This window comes from Cottoperca gobio, chromosome 22 (assembly GCF_900634415.1).
Source record: "Cottoperca gobio chromosome 22, fCotGob3.1, whole genome shotgun sequence".
Taxonomy (NCBI): domain Eukaryota; kingdom Metazoa; phylum Chordata; class Actinopteri; order Perciformes; family Bovichtidae; genus Cottoperca; species Cottoperca gobio.
Window position 1 is genome coordinate 18,730,629 of NC_041376.1, and position 22,100 is coordinate 18,752,728.

The following is a 22,100-nucleotide window of genomic DNA, read 5'->3' on the forward strand; positions in this document are numbered from 1 at the left end:
GCAGACAGATTATTGTGGAAACAAACACCAGATGTGAGGAATTAAATGTGACATAAGCCAAGAGGCAGATTTGATATCAGAATGTCAGAGTACCTGCCGGTTCCCGCCCTAACCCTCATCTCTTTCCACTTTGGTATTTATTTATTTCAACAGTGAGGCCTGTAACCCTGCACCTCCAGGAGTTCTGCCTGTATCCGGCCCATAGTCTATCATTACCTCCCTCTGATCTCTCCCCCGCTGCCTCCCTCCATCTGTGCTACAGCAAACCTACTTCAGTGACAAATACAGTAAAAATGATAAGAGCGAAATACATATTACGCATTGTGCAGGGGATAGAAATGAGAGCCCAGAGGGGTTTATGAAAGTAAAACAGAATGAGACCAAAATGAGCAAGGGAAGGTTATAAAGACTTTCCTGAATTGGATAATAGAATGGAAATGATGCCAAAAGTCAACAGGGAGGCATTTTGGAGTGTACGAACGGCACAGAGTAACATAAAATTAATCTGATACAGAAATTGAAAGTGAGAGCAGTGGTATGTGAGTGGGGAGCCTGATCTAAAGGATATCTTTTGACTTAAAAGCGTAATGTTAAGACCAATGACATCTTCTGCTGTCCTAAATGTTGAATCCTACCATGAGTGTGCAGTAACTGGAAGGATAATATTGGTTGTTTTTGCTTAATGTTTTTCTCATGCATCATGTATTAATTGTGTTGGATTCTGCAATGAAGATACACGACACACTACTCGCCATTTAAGCTCAATGCCCTGTTAAGTAAAGATAAGTCAACCTCTTCAACAATGCTGACATCATCCAACTTGTATTACTAGCAAATAACATTGCAGTATGAATGAATACTCTACGATAGGCGTCCCAGCCCTACCACACTGAAATAGATGACACCAGGTGATAGACAAACACAAATCATCCTGATTTCCTGACATTATATGCGCGGTAATAAAAACAACTGCTGATTGCCTGTCATGTATGATAGAGGGCAATAGACGGCCTGCTGTTGCACATCTCAGAACAAATATTGTTTCAATCTAAGATGGTCAATATGGTTGTGTTAACCTCTGTGACAGGATGCAGGATGGCTCTGCTGGAGAGCTCAGTAATAACACAAATAAAAACAGTGAGTGTGGATACAAACAGGTTGTTTGCTCAGGCAGGGAACAGAGCAGCACTCCTAGGGAACACCAGCTATACTTTTAGTCACAGTCCTGTCAATGCGGTTGGTCCAGCGAGCTTTGGTCTTAATGCATTCACCCCCTCATCATTACAAAGCCCCTCAAAGAACACAAAAGGCCATTAGACCGACAGTGTAGCGCCCGGCCTGCGTGTTTCCAGTTGTGGAGCCTGTGGCCTCTCAGCTGTCCTCTTGTGTGGACGCCAGCGCTGTGTCTGATTCTCTGTCTGAGAGCACACTCCTTGCCGTGGGGCCATGCGGCTGGTTGACGGCCAAAGCCACAGCTTCCGTGGCTTTATTAGGATGACAGCATCAGCCCCACAATAGCTGTGTCCTTCCTTGCTGCTGCCACACTGAGCATCTGAATGTAAAGGTAGTGTGCAGAGCTGTCTCTCAATCAGGGTAATTAGAATTTATAATTTTCTATTTTAGTTTATCTTTAGATATATAAGTGTATACATTTTTTTGTTTACATTCTATTTGGTGTATTTCAGCCCGGCCTCATTCGCAGAGCGTAAAATACCAATGCTTCCGATGTAAACCCATCTGCGTCATTATTAGATGGTCACATCACATTACGTAAAGTAGCTTAATTTATTTCAAACAAAACCATGATCTTCTTTCTAACCCATACCAAGTACTTTTGTTGGTAACTGTGACCGTTTCACAACGCTAACCTCATGTTACAACACTAATCATATGTTACAACACTAACCTCGTGTTACAACGCTAATCACATGTTACAACACTAATCACATGTTACAACGCTAACCTCATGTTACAACACTAATCACATGTTACAACGCTAACCTCATGTTACAACACTAATCACATGTTACAACACTAATCACATGTTACAACGCTAACCTCATGTTACAACACTAATCACATGTTACAACACTAATCACATGTTACAACACTAACCTCGTGTTACAACGCTAATCACATGTTACAACACTAATCACATGTTACAACGCTAACCTCATGTTACAACACTAATCACATGTTACAACACTAATCACATGTTACAATGCTAACCTCATGTTATAATGCTAACCTCATGTTACAACGCTAACCTCATGTTACAACACTAATCACATGTTACAACGCTAACCTCGTGTTATAATGCTAACCTCATGTTACAACGCTAACCTCATGTTACAACACTAATCACATGTTACAACACTAATCACATGTTACAACGCTAACCTCATGTTACAACACTAATCACATGTTACAACACTAATCACATGTTACAACGCTAACCTCGTGTTATAACGTTAACCTTATGTTACAACACTAATCACATGTTACAACGCTAACCTCATGTTACAACACTAATCACATGTTACAACGCTAATCGCATGTTACAACGCTAACCTTGTGTTACAGCACTGACCGCGAGCTACTGCATACGCACATATTGGTGCCATGTTTTATATATAGATAGGTGTTGTGACTGTATACAATGTCCTCTCAATGATACACTCAATGATATTTTATTCTGGCTGACAGACGTTATTTTCACTGTTGAAATGTGCATGCGGCATATGTGAAAAGGACTCCAGGCGAGAAGCAGCAACAAATTGTCCTTGGCATCTGCCATTGTTCTGATTCCCTCTGAAAAAGTGCAGGTGACCTAAGAGCTCATTTAACTTAAGAAGTTTTTTGTAAGTATGGAGGTAGATTTTGACTTTCTCCAATGCGACAAAGTCACTTGAGGGGAGTGTTTTGTAATGTGTCTCCCTTAACTGTGACCTGTAATATTCTTTAAAGTGTTTTACAGAGAGGAATGTGACTGGAACTTTGGATGCAGAAAAGTTGCACTGGTTGTTTGCCTGAATACATCACAGATGAATTTTCATAAATCATTTTTGCTTTATCTGACAAAAGAGTTTATATTGTAAGACAGGAAGAGAAGAGGAAGACAAAGGAGTGGAAAAAGTAATCATTCAAATTCCATTTACCTCCATTTTATTGCAGTGGCAAATCTCAAAGCCTCAGCAAATAAAACTGAAGCTGTAGTCAAGCCTTGGCTAGTGACTATGAGTGCTTTTTGGGGAACAGTTGGCCATTAAAGAGTGATGTCATGGTGTACTGACACACCTTAGAGCAGACTTCTACATCACATTACGTTAGAAGAGATCATTTAAACTAGGGAAAGTCAATAAAAACAACATTATTCAGGATAGGCATTATTTAGAATAATCTCACACCTTCACTAATGCAACTCCCTCCTCGCTGGACTGCCTACATGTGACATCCGATCTCTACAGCTCACCCAGAATGCAGTAGCCCGACTGGTCTTTAACCCAAGTTCTCCCACACTAGACCACTTCTCCGCTCCCTTCACCAGTGACCAGTAGCGGCCCAAATCTGCTTCAAGACTCTGGTGCTGGCCTACCGTGCTGTGAATGGATCAGCCCCTTCCTACATCCAGGCCATGGTCAAACCAGACACCCCAGTGCGTTCACTTCGCTCTGCGTCGACCAATCGGCTCGATACTCCCTCATTGCGAGTGGAGCCCAGATTCCCCTCAAACAAAACCGCCTGTTTACTATCCTGGCTCCAAAATGGTAGAACGACCTCCCCATTGATATCAGGTCAGCAGAAAATCTACACATCTTCTGTCACAGACTGAAAACCCAACTGTTTCGACAGCACCTTGGCCAATATTTTTTCTTGTTTATCTATGTAGCAATTAAATTGGTTGGCTTATTTGAAGTTAATGGTTGGGGTTTTTATTCTATCGTTTCTGTATGTTGCACTTACGTTGGTTCGGCTTATTTGAAGCTATTGTTCTGCACTTAAAATTATTTCACCAATTTGAAGCTAATGCACTTGCAAGATTATTGCTGTTCGTAGTTGTATCCTCATGATTGTCTGCACTCACTGTAGTGACAAAACAAAAAAGTAACTGGAGACCATTTTGCAATGGGATCACACCAGATGTGACGCCAAATGGTATAAATTGGGGGGGGGGGGGGGGGGTCCTGTAGAAACCTCCACTAACAGCACAAAGTGTTCGGTGACAACCAGACTTTGAGGAACAAATATTGCAGAGTAATCTGAATGTCACACTTCGGAGTGGGTAAGCGAATAGAGGGCTGCTGTTGGGACAGTGACAATTGGATGAGAGAACATCCTGAATGTGTTGCATTTTCCTAATCTTGCATAAATGTGCAAGCAGTCCTTCTTGCTGTGTTTGTCAGCTGCTTTGGGGATTAATTAGCATAGCCGTGTTGGAAATGGATCCACTGCAGAATAAGACTGTCCCTTGTTTTTCTTGCTGTTAGTGGGCCAGCATCAAGCTCTCACAGAAACAGACAGCTCATGCTTCAGGATACTGAGAGATAGAGACTATAAACAGCAAGGTGTTACGTCACACACGGCACATTTCACTTGGTAATGATGCATTGAGACCTTTCTGTAGAAACACGAACTGTAGGGAACTACCACATAGGAGGTTTTGAGTAATTTGCCAGGTGTTTATATGTCTGTCTGTGGACAGATTTTGTCACCACAATAGCATCACAAGATGCAGTCACAAAACTTTAGATGGTTAGTTGAGATCAAAATGAAGGTCGATTTTGAAGATGGGCTTGGTCTGAGCAAGGGAAGAATTGATTGGTTTCAATCCTGGTTGATTTAACAATACCTGTGTATACTGGTGGAAACCCTTAGAGTATTAATAACACAAGTTCAAAAGTTCCGTTTGAAATGACACTTTTATCAATTACTGGGGAAAGGAAAGAACGTCCCTAGATGTCTTTATACGTAATGTGCGCATTCGACCGCTCTTGTCTTTGGAATTTCCTGCAGAGCAAGCATGCGTAATTTTCTGCAAATCCCTTGTGCATGTGGATTCCATTTGAATCCAGCACGGGAATGGCGGACCCTTCCACTGACATGTAAACTGTAACTAATGGGTGTAAATACATTTAATGGCTATAGCAGAATAAATGCAAACCATAAACAGTATCAAATTAAATTTGGTTGGATATGGTGAGAATCCTTAATGAATATGAACATAAGGAAATAAAGCGGATTACAGAATAAATGCACTGAGAGTTCCAAGTACTAAATGCTGATACAAACAAAATCATAAACTGAAAAGAATATTTGGGATGTTGTGGGTAAACACCTCTTCTCTCCTGTGTTTAGAGACCAGTAACTCCGCATGGGATTCGTTGGAGGAAGAATGATTGCTTAAGAACAATGATGTTCCTTCACTTAAATTTCCCAAAGTCTGAGTTTTCACGAGAGGATTGCCTCTAATTTCACCCTCAGACGTTTACAGTGTTACACAATATGCCATTATTGTCTTGTTAAGTGCATTAGGGATTTCTGTAGTAATTTACCTTTTTGTTGTATCCACTTGCCTTTAAATCGCCTCGCCTATACATACAGTAAACACGTTTTCTCATATGCACTCCTCACAATGTCCAGAGAGGTTCCCTTTCACACATGTAGCACCCATCAGCAGATAGCAGAAGCGTTCTTAGCTACCGAAAATACTTCATTTGGTTTAGGCAAAGGTAGAGCGTACAGGAGGCACGCCATGATGTGGATTACACTACGGTCACGTATCCGGATCGTAATATAGTCACAAACAACTGAGTTTCTTCCGCATAACAACAGAATTTCCTGTATCTCGTCTGGTCTCTTCAGGTAGACATTTGTGTTGCCATTTTTGTGTAAATGACCCTTCTTCTTCATCCTCGATTGTTTATTTTCTTCCGGTTTCACGCCATCGGACATTATAAGGATTTTGTACTATGGAGATGGCAGGGTAAAGTACGTCGACATTTGCATTGTCGGGTAATGTCTAGATAATTTCAGGGTTGCAGTGCATGTTTGAAAGGGGCTGTGTTCATTTCCCACAATGGGACAGAATGGGACATGATGATAACAGCATTCAGTATTTAATAACAACGATGACAAATCCAATGAAGAGAGTAAAATATCCTTGTACAGAAAAAAGTCTTTGTGTAAATATTGTGTGGCTTCATTGCATCGATGTCTATTGAGTCTAATTTCCCATGGAAAAGGAAAAACCTACGTGATAAACTAAGCCAAACAGATCAGATGGATCACGGGGCTTGTTGAGCTACAAAAGCTTGAAGGAAATTAATTAGGCAATTTGTTGCTGATTGCTCTCTGAAAAGTAAGAATACTGTTTCTGTGAGCAAATAAGTGGTTGTGATGTTTCCGGCCCTTTATCAGTTTTAATGGGTCATTAAAGGAAAGGGAGCTAGCAGGGTGCACTCCGGTTGTCAAGCCATGTGCTAAGTGCACTCAGAATCTCCCACACGGACCTCCATCACTGGGATTTGCCATATTTGGACAATAATGTCTCTAAAATCAATATCTCTTCTTGTGTTATTTACACGCTTACCATCTCCTAAAAAGTTGCTTAGATTTGTTGTAGTAGTATTTTTTTGTTTTTACCACAAATGTTGATCTCTATTGTGTAACGTAGAGAATATTCAGTTGCTTTGTCATAAAGATGTGGCAGAAAGAAACAAGCTGTGAAATGTATAGCGTGTGACTAAATAGGGAAAGAAATGCCATCAGAAACCTCATCTGTAGATTTCAAATATACTATGTTAGATACCCAAATTCTTCAAATCATTTTTCAGTAAGTAAAAATAAGAGATGGTTACAACCCAATAATAAACACCTGAACAGTTTCATGCTATTAAGGCCAATTTGACTAAATGCTTATGTGAAGGGTTTGGTGAGGAAAAGTCACACCCAGAATTCCACTACACAGCTTCTTCTTGCCTAAGATCACCTTCACAGTGATCTGACTTGGGCTCTAGGAAATAAAATAAAAAAACAGGATTATGTATTAATGTCCAGATGTGAAATAACACTAGAAAAGGGTGGTATCAATTGATTAGAAATGTCTCTTGTAGCCGGAGCAGCTGCCACCATTTACACTGCTGCTCTGTGTTTCGTTGATAGAAAATAGATGAGGTGCTTCTGGATGCATGCCACTTTTCAAGCTTTTCTCCATCCTGTGTAAAACACGAGCCTTGCTACAGAAGCCCCTTTGTCCTCAGCTTCTCTGTATTGATTTCCTGGCATATACTTGGTTTTCTTGAATGGTACAATTTGTAAGATGCAGAATGTTGGGACAGCTTAGCCGCTGCAGAAGAAATGTCTGACTTCACTTTGCCAAAAAAGAGTCGAGCTGAATTATTTTATGTGCTACTTTCTCAACTGGATGGTTTTTAAACTAGCTTCCCCAGGAGATTTGCTTTTTAGGATACCAGTGGTTTTGACGAAACACTGTTTAAACTTATAATAGAAGCTCTATCCAAACCACACTTCCTTCCAGCACAGACGGTATGAACTCAGCATTGTGCAGTGGTAGAATGTTTCCTTCTCTCTCGGCCACAAGGCTTTCAAGTGAATATCAGACTGTGCATAATGTTTGGTAATATTTATGCATGCGTGTAGATATGAGTTAGCCGGGGATTCGGGGCATTTAAGCACATTAAAGTGGTCCAAACCCGCTTCATTCCCACAAGAGTTCAGTCTCCAGCCATGTTTGCAGGAAGCTAATTATGCGGCAGGTGTAAAAGACAGGTAATATCCTGTGAAAGCATCCAGCAAGCTCACACACACACACACACACACACACACACACACACACACACACACACACACACACACACACACACACACACACACACACACTGATTTGATGCTTTTACATTAATTCTGTTGATCTGCATTCTGGCGTAAACAACTCACATGAGAAGTGCTTCTCAGTCTCAGTGAGCCTCAGGCTTCTGTCACATTAGCAGTTAGAAATCCACAAACTGAACAGTGAAGTCAATGCTTTTACTGCTGCAACAGTTTCACATGAAGAACAGATACATTAGAGAAATTAAGTCATTATTGATCTTTGCTGCAAATACAAATTGCAGCATTGCTAATATTTTATTTCTTGGAAAAGTCCAACTGAGGAACCTGGTAAGAAAATAGTTTGTATTTAAACAGTTCTCAAATAATGCCATTAATTATTGTCTCACTGGAAAACACATTTTTAGAGCAATAATGCGAAACATTTACTGGTTTCTTAGATGAGAGGATTTGCTGGTTGGATGGAGTATCTAAAATGGTGGACTGCATGGATTAAAGACTATGAAAGGGGGGGGGGGGTGTTCTACAAGAAGTAGTTTATACGATGTGTCTCCTTTCATCCCACTGGAAGGTGGGATGAAAGGAGAGGCTAGATGCAACGTTTGGTCAAATACTGCGACACGCGCACACTTTCCATCTTCCCTCGAAGGCATTCATAGTTTTGCACACAAAGAGTAACAGAGTCCTGCTTACTTTCTCACTTCTGCACACCTGGCCATTTGATGCAGGAAGTGGGCATGATTGTCGTTTTAGGAAAGTAACAGAGATTGTCGGATGCAGCCCCCAGCAATTCCGACATTGAAAAGATGTGGAGAGCAGTGCCTGAGAACGCCAACACCATCCGACAAGCTTGTTGAAAGTACAACTAACCTTAACTAAAAAGGGGGTTCAAACCAAACTAACCCTAAGGAACTAACCCTAACCCTAACCCTAACCCTTCTCATTGTCATTGTGCAAAACAAATAAAGCAATGGTATTGTTGCAAAGTGGTTCCGAAATGTTAAACTCTGGTTCTTTGATAAACAGTTGAAGGTACGAGCCTGTGTACAACACAACTACAGGGGGAAGTTAACTTTGACTCCCAAGGTGCATTTCTACAAAAAAACATCCAATGACCAAGCATAAGCTTCTTTCACAAAGATCATGCTGGTGAGAAAACCCACTTTCACTTTTAAGTTTTGGTTCAATTTTAGGGGAATTATAGCAACTATAGCGTCACGTTTTGTTTACAACTGCAAAGACAAAGCGTTTGAAATCACTCTTCTTCTTCTTCTTCTTCTTCTTCTTCTTCTTCTTCTTCTTCTTCTTCTTCTTCTTCTTCTTCTTCTTCTTCTGCCTCAGATTGGCTTTGTCTCCCATGCAACAGCAGCTGAGGTGCATGGGTATTGTAGTTTATACACTGATGCCCAAATGACAGACAAACGCGGTTGAAATCATTTTAACTGACGACAATAACAATAAACCTTCAGGATTGTGACATATCTGTGAGTCTTTGATGTTCGGTAACATTGGGGATATTGCTTAAAGAATATGATTCAGAATTATATCTGACAGATATTACGCAGACCTCTGTGAAGTAATCATCTTGAAAAATACTTAAATAATAATACTGATTTGGTTTTTGTGTACGGGCTAGGGAACAATACTTCTAAGCTTGTTGGAGTGCAATGTGTTGTGGAGAGCCAGGGCCGATTAAGCTGTTAGGGGATCCCGGGCCAAATATGTTTTGTCAGGTTCCTATTAATCCCCCCCGTCCCCATCGAGTACAGTTCGCACAGAGACCAAGAGGGCAGTCCACACCTCGATGATGGAGTTTAAATGTTTTTCTGTTTTTTCTGTTTTTCTCAGTTAGAACTAAGAAATGTCGGCAAGATTGGGTGGTTTCATATGTTATTGTTTCAGCAGTGCACAATCCCAAACATATTGCCAATTAAGAGAATGTTGAAACCCCCAGAGAGATAGATTTTGTGTTTTACTTAGATTTCCACCCCCCTTACTTATGATACACATTGTGCAGCTGTGACTCTTGATCTGCAGCTGATGTACTCATTCAACAGACTGTAAACCCACCTGATGCTCGTACTGTCTATTGACATCTCCTACTAAAAATCCGTCATGCTAACATTGTGCATGCCGAGCGGCTGCCAGACTCTGTCGGACAGGGTTGAGGAGAATGACTCGTTCCTTTCCACTCCAATGTCACCTTGGCTGTCACACCGACTTGAATTTGTTTGGAGCCGGAGTGACGGTGGAGATTACTAATCCGTCAGAATGATTTGGTGACAGGGGAAAGTGCTAATCCTCCCATGTTATTCAGAGCCAGTGAGGACGGCCTAATCCCTCGCTGAGGGTCTGATGTTAAAAAAGAGATGACGCTAACTAAACAGCTCTCTGGGAAAATGATGGGAGAAAGTTCACACTGATATTAACAGGGCCAATATGTACTGCTGCTGCGTGTATTTTGTTGTGAATGTCTTTTGATTCCAAGACAAAAACTTATTCATGTTGACGATTGAATTGAGAGAAAAGACATTTTGTTCCTCAGGCGAATAGAAATCACGACTGTAGAAACCTTTAGGAGAAGTTTCTCAAACCTGTTTTAGGGTTACATTGTGTTTGTTCAGTATAACTGACAGTTCTTACATATAATATCAAGTGGAGTTGAGTTCTTCTCTCACAAAAGGTTTAGTTACTGGGAGTTATTTCAAACTGTATTTACTGAAAGAAGCCATGAATGCAAGTGATTTCTCTCACCCCCTTCCTAAACACAAACTGATCTGAAGGCACAAAATGTCCACATGAGTTCAAACAGCTGTCTGAAAAACGAGCCGATCCACAGATCCACCCAACATTTAGGCTTTCATCAAATACTTGTTATTAATAATTGCTAACAGGCTAAATTACATCCTTTAAATGTGGAACTAAATACAGAGAACATATCAGGCCCCATGCCGACAGAGTGGAGGACACTTTCCAGGGAATGGGAGGAGTGTAAGTTCTAAGAATAAAATAAATAGGAATGAGAGCATTTCATGATTGTGAATCCCTTGGCAGCTAATAGGAAATGACTGACTTTTAAAGCTAGTATTAATTATAAAGCTGTCAGGAGCATCCTGCTTTAGCTTCGGAGTCATAATGTTTAATATCAGTTGAATACATTTATTTTGAAGGGGAAATGATGGAGATGAGGTGTGCAGTGACCCAGAGGTCGTGTGCTGAAAAAAGAAGTACGATGTCCCCGAGCACTGCCAATGAATTGGATACTTCTATGCAAATTGTACGAGCTAATCACCTAATTATTAGCACTCGGATGCAACCGCAGTTCTGTTCACTGCGTCCGCTCATTCACAGTGATGAATCATCGTTTCTGACTGAATGAGTCTGAATGAGTGGTTTGACAAGAAAAGGTCTAAAAATATCTTGTGATTGTATGAACTGAAAGGAATAGTTTGACATGTTGGTAAATAAGCTTATTCACTTGCTTGCCAGGAGTTAGATGTGATGAAAAATATTTATTTTTACTTTATTGAACCTTTTCAAATAAAAATAAAAATGTAATTGAAATAAAATGTACATATATAATTTACTGTTTGTATCATAGATTATACTTTATTAATCTATTTATTACTTCAATTTATTTATCTCAATTTGGTTTGTTTTTTTAGAAACAAACATGTGTTTTATTTATATATTTGTTTACAGTAACACACATTATAAATATTGATATGCATTTTATTTATTTATAAAAGCATATTTCAGTGCAGTTTATTGCTATTATATCTATTACTATCTCACTATCCTCAGGTATATCCACTATTTGGTAAAATACCTTTTTCTGCACAAATATTACTAATTTCTAATACTAATGCACATAATAATGTGTCTCATTTTAATTGATTCTATAGTTTTTCTACTTTATTCTCCTCAATTTATCGTATCTGTAAATAGCTTTGCCAATTTGATTCACAGCTCTTCATCAGTAGTGATTTGCCATCTATGTATAAATACCCCAATGTCCACTCTAGATCTCTTATAAAGATTCACTTTTATCTGTAATTAATTGCAATAAAAAACTAATTGAAAGAGTGTATTACATTTAAAATGATAAAAACACGAAATGCATGTTGATTTTGGGATTACACACCCACTGTGTCATATTTGATCCACATATTTCCAACACGATATTACAACAAAATAAAGTACACTTTTTAAATATGCTGCTTCCATCAAATGTTTATCAAAGAAAAACCTTCCCACAACTTTCTTAATATTAGCGAAATGATTGATGATTAAAGTCACAACACAAGAAGCAGAGAGCCGTCTACTTCCTGCATTACATAGGTAGAGTGCAGTGCACACGTGGCAGAGTGTATACAATAGGTTTGTCCTAACTATTGATCTTCTTCATGGTGTAGAGGTCTCAGAAACAGGTGCATATCAAATATGACACATGGAGTTTAGGGCTGAATATAAAGTGAGTGGCAGCAGCTGGTATGCTTATCTTTAACCTTTACAACAGGGGGAACCAGCGAGTTGGGTCCGTCCAATGTGCCTCCCAGCACCTCTACAGTTCGATAATTAACACGTTGTATCTCGTTTGTTTAATCCGTACAAACTTAAAAAGTAAAAAAACAGCAAATTGTGGTTTCATGGGGGGTTATTTGCGGCACTATTTCTTGTCCAAGAGCAGTGATTTGCTGAAGTTTCCGCTGACTGCCAGAGCAAACTCCTCAGTAATGACAAGACCTCAGGAATCACAGAACAAAAAGGTCTGGCACATAACTTTCCATAATTAATTCAAGCAAACAAGATGCTGGCACCAAGATGTTTGTATTATTATCTTTACCTTTGGACAGAGCCAGGCTAGCCGTTTCCCCCTTCACTCCGCCTTCATGCTAAGCTAAACTACCCATCTCCTGGGACCAGCTTCTTTTTGTATACACAGATATGAGAGTGTTGTCGTCTAACTGCCAGTAAGAAATTAAATAAGCATGTTTTTTCAAAAATGTTGAACTATTCCTTTAATCACTGTTTTGGACATTGGAAACTGACAGTGTACCAGTAGTTATTGTATAGCACAGTAATGCTATGATGGGTTGAACTTTTTAACATACCATCATTTAAAAAAAGAATAATATGTTATTGCATCATATCTGCTTATCTCTCCCAATAATTAACCCCGCTGGTTGTATTGACTCTTTTCAAAGCTTCAGTTCCTATGAACACAACACAGACATTAGGTGAAGGAAGTCATTTATGTTTCTCTTCTTAAAGTAAATAAAAAATGCCTTATTGAGATTCTTGGCTGTTTTCAAATGAGAGCACTTTCCATTGTTCTCATTTCCTCTGAGAAATGTCTGTTGAATCTTAAAATCAAGGACGAACTTTAATCAATACTGGGGATCGATGTGGGCACCATATAATTGCAACAGGCCCCTACTAGGACAGTACAAATGCCTCCCCTGAGTTTTGTGGCGAACATAAAAATGTTGACAACAAGAGAGTGTCTAACATCACTGGGCTCTTTTCCCCCTTTGGATGTAAGTTAACACTTGACCTTTTAAAGCGGCGACGCCTCTTTGCCGTTGTGGTTTGGCATCATCTGAAATTGAAAGAGACAGAGTTTTGAATGTAGTCACGAGAGTTCCTTCACCTACTGAAGAAAAAAAAAATCATATGTTACATTGTGTGGAGATCTTCTCCGGTTCAGTAAAACCCTGTGTTTGGGCTATTTTGGTGTTTTTATTACGGTTTATTAAGCTTAACCGAAGGCGATACTAACCCCTGCACCTGCTGCAGTGAAGCTCGGGTGGCACCACAAACTGCTGGAACTTGGAAATAAACAATAATGCAGTTTTGAAACAAATGACATGGCACTTGTTTGCAGTAGATAACATTATAAGAATGGATGCACAAATAAAGCTGCAATATGCTAAGACAAATCTCATTTTGGTGAATGGGGAAGATGCCTATGAATCAGTGTGGTGATACACATATAGCATGAAAAATGGATGAGTTCTACCTCCCGAGACTAAAATTAGACAGGAACCTAATATGGCGAGTGTCCTTCAAGTAACACTGTGATTTATAAGCAACAACAAGAGACACAGGGTGAGAACAAAATTCCATCAAACACTGGCCAAGATAGGGAGAGAAACGTAATACCAGACGACACACCGTGGAAAATCTGATTATTCCTTTTAAAAGAAACCTAAGCAGCTCATTGAAATGAAGCAATGGCATCTTTTCACACAATATGATTACTGTGTGACTGTCCTTCAATGCTGAGGTAGAATATAAAACAGCATAAAGGATGTTTAAAGGAAACGGCATGTTTGTACAATGTTTGTGAATATTGATAGATGATTTTCTGTACCAGCTGCAGATTTCAGTGTGTGGATGTTCATGTTTTGGGGGAATACATTTCGAGTGGAGTCATTTGGAAAACATCTAATAGATGAGCAATTTAAGTAGTTCATTAATTAATGAGGAAAGACCTTAATGGACGTTTTTGCTCCTTAAGAAGCATCAGTATCAAAAGCCAGTAATTAATTACTTACTAATATTTAAAAGTGCACGCTAAATGGCATATTAATTTACACATCGCTGTAAATGAGTAACTCACAAAATAGCCTGAACCTTCTCCAACATTTTAGTTGTGGCTGAAAGCAAAAAATAATTGCTTTTTTTGTACATCTTTGTCATGCTTTTATACAGACATGACAGGATTAGTGTGGAAAGAAGCCACGATGCTTGCACGATAATTCGTAATTGCAGCATTAATAACCACCATGAACATAAAAATGAGGAAATATTAGTCCTGCTTTAATTGATTTAGTTTTTTGGCTGCTTGGGGGCTGTGCGATATTAACATTCATTTGTAGTCGTGGTTGCATTACCTGACAAATGTAAGAATAATAGTAACTCCAAAGTGTAATGGGTTCTTCCTTCTCCAATGCTACACCCTTACAACAAGTTTCATGAAAATCGTGGAAGTTGTTTTTCCGTAATCCTGTTTACAGACAAACAGACGAAGCAAAAGCCAAAAACATGACCTCCTTGGCGGAGACAAAAAAGACACTATCTGCTCTGGAGAGCTGAGCGAGCTGTGTGATAATTCTCTGTGGGTTTACGAGTGACACCTTTCACGTTATACACAGTCATTTGATCCATTGTTAATCTGACGGCATTGGATTCAGACTTGCTACGTTGAAAGTGTCACAGAAATGTCATAAATTCTGAGCTAGCAAGTTTGCCGCCACAACTTTTACGTCAAATTGACTTGAGGTGCTTATTCAGACGTGAGCGCGAAATGTAAAAGTCCATCAATTCTATGTAACGAGAAGCACATCTAAAAAGAAGCTCACACTTAAATTGAGAGTGACAAAGAGGAAAAAATGGAACATGCTGCTGTGACATAATTCAGCTGGTGGAGGGACGTTGTGTTCACATTATTCATGCCCACACAGCATGAAGGCTCTGGTAAAGAATGTTTGTGCTCTTTGTTTCAGTTCTGGGGGCTGTAGTTTAGAAGCACTATGTGGTCCCTCCCTGTGTCTACCAGTGTGAGCAAACACTGACTAAGTATTAACTGGACTAAATCCAGAGACTGCAAGGTAAAGCAGCCTCCCTTGTGAGCCTGCAGCACAGCAGACGTACAACAAGCCACACGGTGGAAGACAGGATACACTGTTTATGGCTCAACAATGCACCTGCTTCAGAGGAAACATGGCCAGTGGTGCAGAAAGGAGTTGCTTAATTGGCAGAGTTTGAATGCACAAGCACTAATTAGCCGCAAAGAACACGGTTCAACTTCCGATTCCCAACAGCATCCTGAAAACTCCGCTGACATTTTGCACTGTGTGGGGTGGTCAGTGTGCAGAGGGCTATTATTCCCAGAATAGAAAATGCATTTGGCTTGTTAGCGTTTGTTGTGAATACACAGTGAATTGTCATTAAGCTGAACTCAGGCTACACTGACAGTGCAAAGTATTAAGGATGTTTGCTTGTGCTTTTGCACAATCCACATCTTAAAAGTCCTGTAGCTCCTCTGCTTCTCTTTCTCTACATCCTCTGTGTAATGCTATGGAAATAATTAAAAAGGACAATCAACAGGGATTTGTTTTTGCTCCATCAGACATGATGAATATAATATGTAACGCTAATGTTTTCTTAATGCAGTGTAATATAACAAAGTTCCCCTGAATCAGCATCATTTCACATGTACGACGCTGCTAGCGGGTCGTAAACACAGTTTGCACGCACGTTTTTTTGTGCAACAAAGCGCAGAAGCAAAAAAGGATGACCGGTTTATTTCAGCTCAATTATCATGCAGAGTATTTCATGTTATGTGCTTCAAACTGCGGCAATAATTGCCTACATGTGCACTCTCTCATGTGAAATAATTCCATTATTCATGCCACTGTTATATCTGGAAATGAGCAGAACAGTCAGGCCCATGTTTACAAGTTCAAGGGAAAACAGCGGGATAGATGAACACTGTGCACTCTTTGCAACTCCAGTGATCCAAAGTGGCAAATGAAAACTTAAAAGAAATACATGCTTCATTTTTTTTTTAACATGAATTAGCAAACAAGTGGTTGTATGGAATACGATTTATGTTGAGGAAAATAACAATGGCTTCTCTCCGAAGTGGCAGGGGGAAAGTTAATTGCCGCCGTGTAAGAGAATTCAAAGGCTCATGTTTGAGGAGAGAGGATTTATAGTTGAGATTATTTTTGCACAGTCTCCACAAAAGCCCCCTATGCTTGTTATGCTGTATAGCTCAACCACATATATTGGGCTAACTGTGCTAATAATATTAGCTTTCAATTGTGGTACTGCAGATGGTACTTCTCACTAAGATAAAACACAAAGCATTGATGTAATGGACACCAGAGAGAGAAAATAAAAGTGTCAGGCACACACTCTGTCAATAAAAGTTATTATTAATTAATATGTAATTATGTGGCAATCAATGCTGTAATTTGGAGTAGTTTTAAACATGTATTGGTACACTCCAATTAAGACCTTCTCAGTCTAAAATGCATTCGCTCTGCTCCTGTCAAAGGCCCGGATTTGGAAAGTGGTGTGATAATGATCAGGGCTTTAATGGTGCTCGTCGTGACAGATTAAAATCAACATGTACATCGCAGCATTGCTTGAGAATCTCCTGGAAGAGCTGGAATCACTTTCTCAAGCTTTACTTGGTTAAATTAACATTAGAAATCACAGTCAAGTCAAGCAAACAAGGGTTTCATCTAATCTCGTAAGTGCGGCTTTCCTCATTTCTTCATGTATTTCTGCTCTATCTTATACGCCTCTCTCTTTATTCTTCCCTCTTCTCTCTCTCACGCTCACAGTGACTCATGCATCACCCTACAGCTCCTTTTCGGCTGTCAGATTTTCTACAGTTTCACTGACTCTAATCCAATTCAGAACCAAATCCCAAAACGCTCAACCCTGTTGGCTGCCCTTCTCAATGACCCTCCTCACTATTACCATTCATCCAGAATTCTGTGGGATCTTGTATGTTTTCAATCTTGCCCATGACACGGTTGGCTCCAAGTGTTTAGAAAAAAAAGGTTTGTCAAGAAATGACCACAAGTCAAGTCAACTTTATATTAAACAGCCCAAAATCACAAATTTGCCTCAGGGGTTTAACTATCTGTAAAGCTACGACTGTGTGCCACCGAGGTCAGCCTGGGTCAGGCTATCAGAGACATAGCTGTATAGAAATAGGCCAATCAGGGGCGAATTCACAAAGAATGGATCGCGGCCGCTGATAGCATCATGAATGGCACATTATTTGCAGCCGCTATGTGCCCCTTCTCAAGTTCCGATTCACGAAAACTATTGCGCTTATGATATTACAGCGTAATACTGCGTCATGAATACGTTTCATATCAAGCCTCGAATCACGCTTGCAAAAATGCTCAATGCCATGTGGTTAACGTTGTGAAACGATCGGTTAGGTCTCGAAAAAAAGATCATTTTTTGGAGAAAAAACGTAACGTGACTCAATGACGTCGCGTCAAATGACAAACTTACATGACACGAGTCACATGACAACGTTGTCAGTAAAAACAACTGAAACTTTGGTTTCACACGGTACACAAACAGCTGTCTCCTGGGTGAAAGTCTTGTGCTTGTTTGAACCATCCATCCTATACAGAGACTTTCTCCCTTATTATAACACGTAACATTCACTAACGCTCACTAGATATACTACGTTGCTTGTTGTACTACGTCACTTGCTAATACATTGACATTCAAAGTATCTGTGCTTTGCAGAAATGTACATTAGGTTTACAACATTTTTCATTTGCAGAGAAGTTGCCACTTTTCCCCAAAATATATATTACCTCATTTAAATATTTTCAAATAGCAGAGGAGCATCAAGGAGCTTTTTGCTTGGCAGCCCAGTCAGGGGTGTATTCCACCCTTTGGGGGTGTTTCTAGAATGTAGGGTTTCTTATTAGTGCCGGTTAAGGGGCCGCAAAAGCAGTGACATCCTTTTGTGAATTTGACCCTCAGAGTATAGTCATTTGCTAATGATCTTCATGATATGTGTTCACATAGACACTCAACAATTGAGCCAAGTAAGCCTAACATTTCAGTTTGACATAAATAAAAAGGTCTGTGCGAAGGCATTTATTAGTTTCTGACTCTGATAATGTGGGAAAAACTACTGTATCTCTGAACTATCTCTAATCACACACATGTAGGCTGTTCTATGTGATCTGCTTCTGATAATTAATGTAATAACTAATGTAGTATTTGTTCACTTCCATTCACTGAGCTTTCCCTGAAACTGCTTGGAGCCCTGCTGCCATAGAAAACTTCAGGTCTGTAAATTCTTTATTTGAAATTTCATTCACATGTTTTGCCGACATAACATATAATGAAAATGATATTATCACCTTATAATGTTGATATTGCAAACATGTTAGCTTTTAATATTTACTCATACAACAGACATGGAGCATATGTACATAAATATGAGTCCAATATTCACACAGGTAAGCTGCTAGCTGTGTGTGTCTGCTGTGTGGTGTTGGCAGGTAGCGTACAGTGGGTTTATCACAATTGTTAACCGTGTTGGTACGCAAAAAAACAAAACATTAGCAGAAAGACACTAAAATGCTGCAAAGTTAAGTAATAATTCTCACTATGAGCAACACATTTTACATTACACAGTCATTTTCTTTATTTTTAATATAGAAATATTGGTGCAGCTCTAACAGGTCATTTTAAATATCTGCAAATACCATTAAATGTGATTCGCTGGTTTAATGAGCGCAAATGAATGAGAGTACAAATTGGGTATCCTATTCGGAATTGCTCCTTATTGTTTTCTTAAATTTGGGACCACATTTCCCATGAACCCAGCAGCTTTCCTTATTTCTCTTTACTCCTTAACATGTTGGAAAGGATTTGTATTTCCAGACTGCCAGTGGCAGAAAGTTTGAAAAGCTTCAGCTCTATTTAGCAGGAAAAACAGAGGCCGCGTTAAAACACGCTTCTAAATCTCCGGCTAACTCTGAACAGGTGCCACACAAAAGAGAAGAGAATACAAGCGACAGAAGCCACCATTCTTACTTTTAAACCTGGCAGTGTTGGAAGAAATGAACAAAATTGCTAGCTACGATTGTCAAACTGCTTTTTCTTGGATGTTTGTTTCTCTATCATTTTAAATTCTTTGAAATCAAATTCTCCCATACAGACATACTATCATATTATATTACATTCTGTCAAGCCTCATCAGCTGTCCATTCAGTCATTCTGTGGTGGGAGGAACATGTCTTAAAGGCAACTGAAAACCTGAAAACAAAAAGCAGTTGGAGGACAGTGGGCTGCGTATGCCAGATATGGATTGGGACATCAAACAGACTGCTGGTCTTCAGCAGAATCAAAGCTACATCATGTTTCAAGGTTATGCACAGGTGCTGAAATAATATTTAAACCCAAGGACATGATTTACATTCTTTGGGGAATCATCTTTATTTTATCAGTGTCTGCACCGTAACATCTGGATCTGGACAGATCCGTCAGATTTGTTAGGAGCATCACAGCTTTAAATGTCTCTGTAAAAACAAATACATTACCTGTCAAGACATTTGATTTTGGTCTGTCTCTGTATTTTGAACTTTCTGTCTTTGAAGGTTTAACTCCAGAAAAAGCAGGTCCAACATAACAATACTCATTTTATCCTATGCTATTTCCTGACATGAGCATGAATAACTTACAAGGCGGTGGTGTTTTTATACGCGCGCCAACTCTCTGAGCACCGCCGGGGTGAGAGACTGCGTTGCCTGACACACAACTCTCCGACAGATCACCAAGACCAGTTCCCCACTGCAGCAACACACCACTGGACTGTAATTATTAAACAGAGAGGCAGAGAGGAACAGAGGCTGATGGGTAAAGGCAGACAGATAAATACACAAAGACAGAAGCAGGCTTGTGGACGGATAATAAGGTAGACAGACAGAGATAGTTACCAGAGCAGCAGATGGATGGGCAACAAGACAGCTCGACAAATAGCAAGGCGGCCAGAATGACAGATTGGAAACACCTTAAACTAGCCTCTGCTATACCAATGAAACTGCATTTACAGGAATATATTCAATTTGTTTGTTCTCTCAATGTGAGGACTAAAGGAATATGAACAAATGTCACGCTCTTTACTCTATTTCCTCCATTTTCCATTAATGTGATTGGCAGACTACATAGAGCGGATGGGAGTAAGGGTTTGTAGTTGCTGTGGCAACGGCCTGCTCTTTGTTAAAGGCTACATTCCTGGCATCTGATGTTTCTGCGCTGCGATCGATAAAAAAGCCAGCCAGCAGGGACTGATGAACGGACCGGAGCTTTTGCCAGGCCAGACAGGACCGGGGAGAGAAAAGGAGTTAGGTGAAAGATGTGTGAACAGGAGGGCTGAGAGATAAAACAGCGATAGGAAGAAAGAGGAGAGATATGGAGATTCGAATGGTGCAGCTGCTGAGCCGGGTGGAGGGGTGAGTGCCGAGGGAAAGAGAAAGAGTGTGTGTGTGTGTGTGTGTGTGTGTGTGTGTGTGTGTGTGTGTGTGTGTGTGTGTGTGTGTGTATGTGTGTCTGTCTCTCCGGCTCCTTCTGCCTCATCTCGGCTATTTTCTGAATGTCACTCACTTCACTATCAAAGTAAGGTATGTGTCTGTCTATGCGCTCATCATCTGCTTACCTTGGCTGGATTTGCTTTGCTGTGATTGACAGAGCTCTGCAGGCAGTCAAAAGCTTTTTAAAGGCACCTTTCATATTTCTAGCATTTTTCTTTGCCTTTATGATGTGCAGTCAAATTTCCTGCGCTCACAGATGTGTCTTCAGTTTGCACACCTAATTGGCAAAGATAGCCATGAGCAGAATGCAGATACTACTGGTAATGAGGCAATTATGGTCAGCCTAACTGTCTACATAGCCATCTGTCAATTCAACAACCTGTGGCTGCTAGAAGGTGTTTTTCTGTTAAGGTGTCTTTCCAAGATGTGTGGAGGCATGTCTTTCTGAGAACACAAGGTTTTACAGTTGAACTATGCCTTCATCCCCTCATTAACCCCACCGTTATCTTCTTTTCCCATAAAACCCCTGTGTATGGTGGCTGGGAATTGGAGCCATTGAGTAAATGAGTACATTTTTTAAGCAAAAACAAAACCCTCACAAATCAACCAAACAAACAGAAAAAACAAAAGCACAAAATATTTCAAAAATCATTGCAAACTTACTAAATACTAATATACTAAAATACCGTCCAATTTATAAAGACAAAATAATATGTGTCAGTTTCATTTTAATTCTCAGTTTTCATATGTGAAGTGTGAATGTGAAGTTATCCTGTTATGTAAAGCAGGAAGTGCTGCCATACCAATATGCTTTTTATCATAATGAGCTGAGACTGTTCTACAGAGACAAGCACAGTGACTGATGTAACTCTGCTTTACTGTATAGACTGGGATTTAGCCTGCAAGTAATGCGCGTAAAACATTAAACACCAAATGTCTGGCTTTGGAAAAGTTATTTCAGGAATAAAGGTAATACAGCAAAATACAACAAATATAGCATATAAAGAAGCTTTAATTTGCATAAACTAGCAGTAAAGAGAAACTAACAGATCATTAAAGCAATGAAGCAAATAGAAACTGTTGTGGGGATTATATAAATGTATGCATCTGCTGTTTTTCATAGTTCTTGTGCTCATTGCTTGCTGTTTTATTTAT

General features: G+C 39.7%; 1 protein-coding gene across 2 annotated transcripts in view; it reads left to right on the plus strand.

The window, feature by feature from the left end:
• Positions 1-22,100, plus strand: part of lingo2b (leucine rich repeat and Ig domain containing 2b) — a 34,219-nt gene that overhangs the window by 7,516 nt on the left and 4,603 nt on the right. Inside the window, exon 2 of one of the 2 annotated variants that reach the window (XM_029461103.1) lies at positions 18,650-18,695. The exons of the other annotated variant lie outside the window; for it this stretch is intronic. The gene's annotated coding sequence lies outside the window, so the exon portion shown is untranslated. The remainder of the gene's footprint in view (positions 1-18,649; positions 18,696-22,100) is intronic. 2 annotated transcript variants of the gene reach the window in all.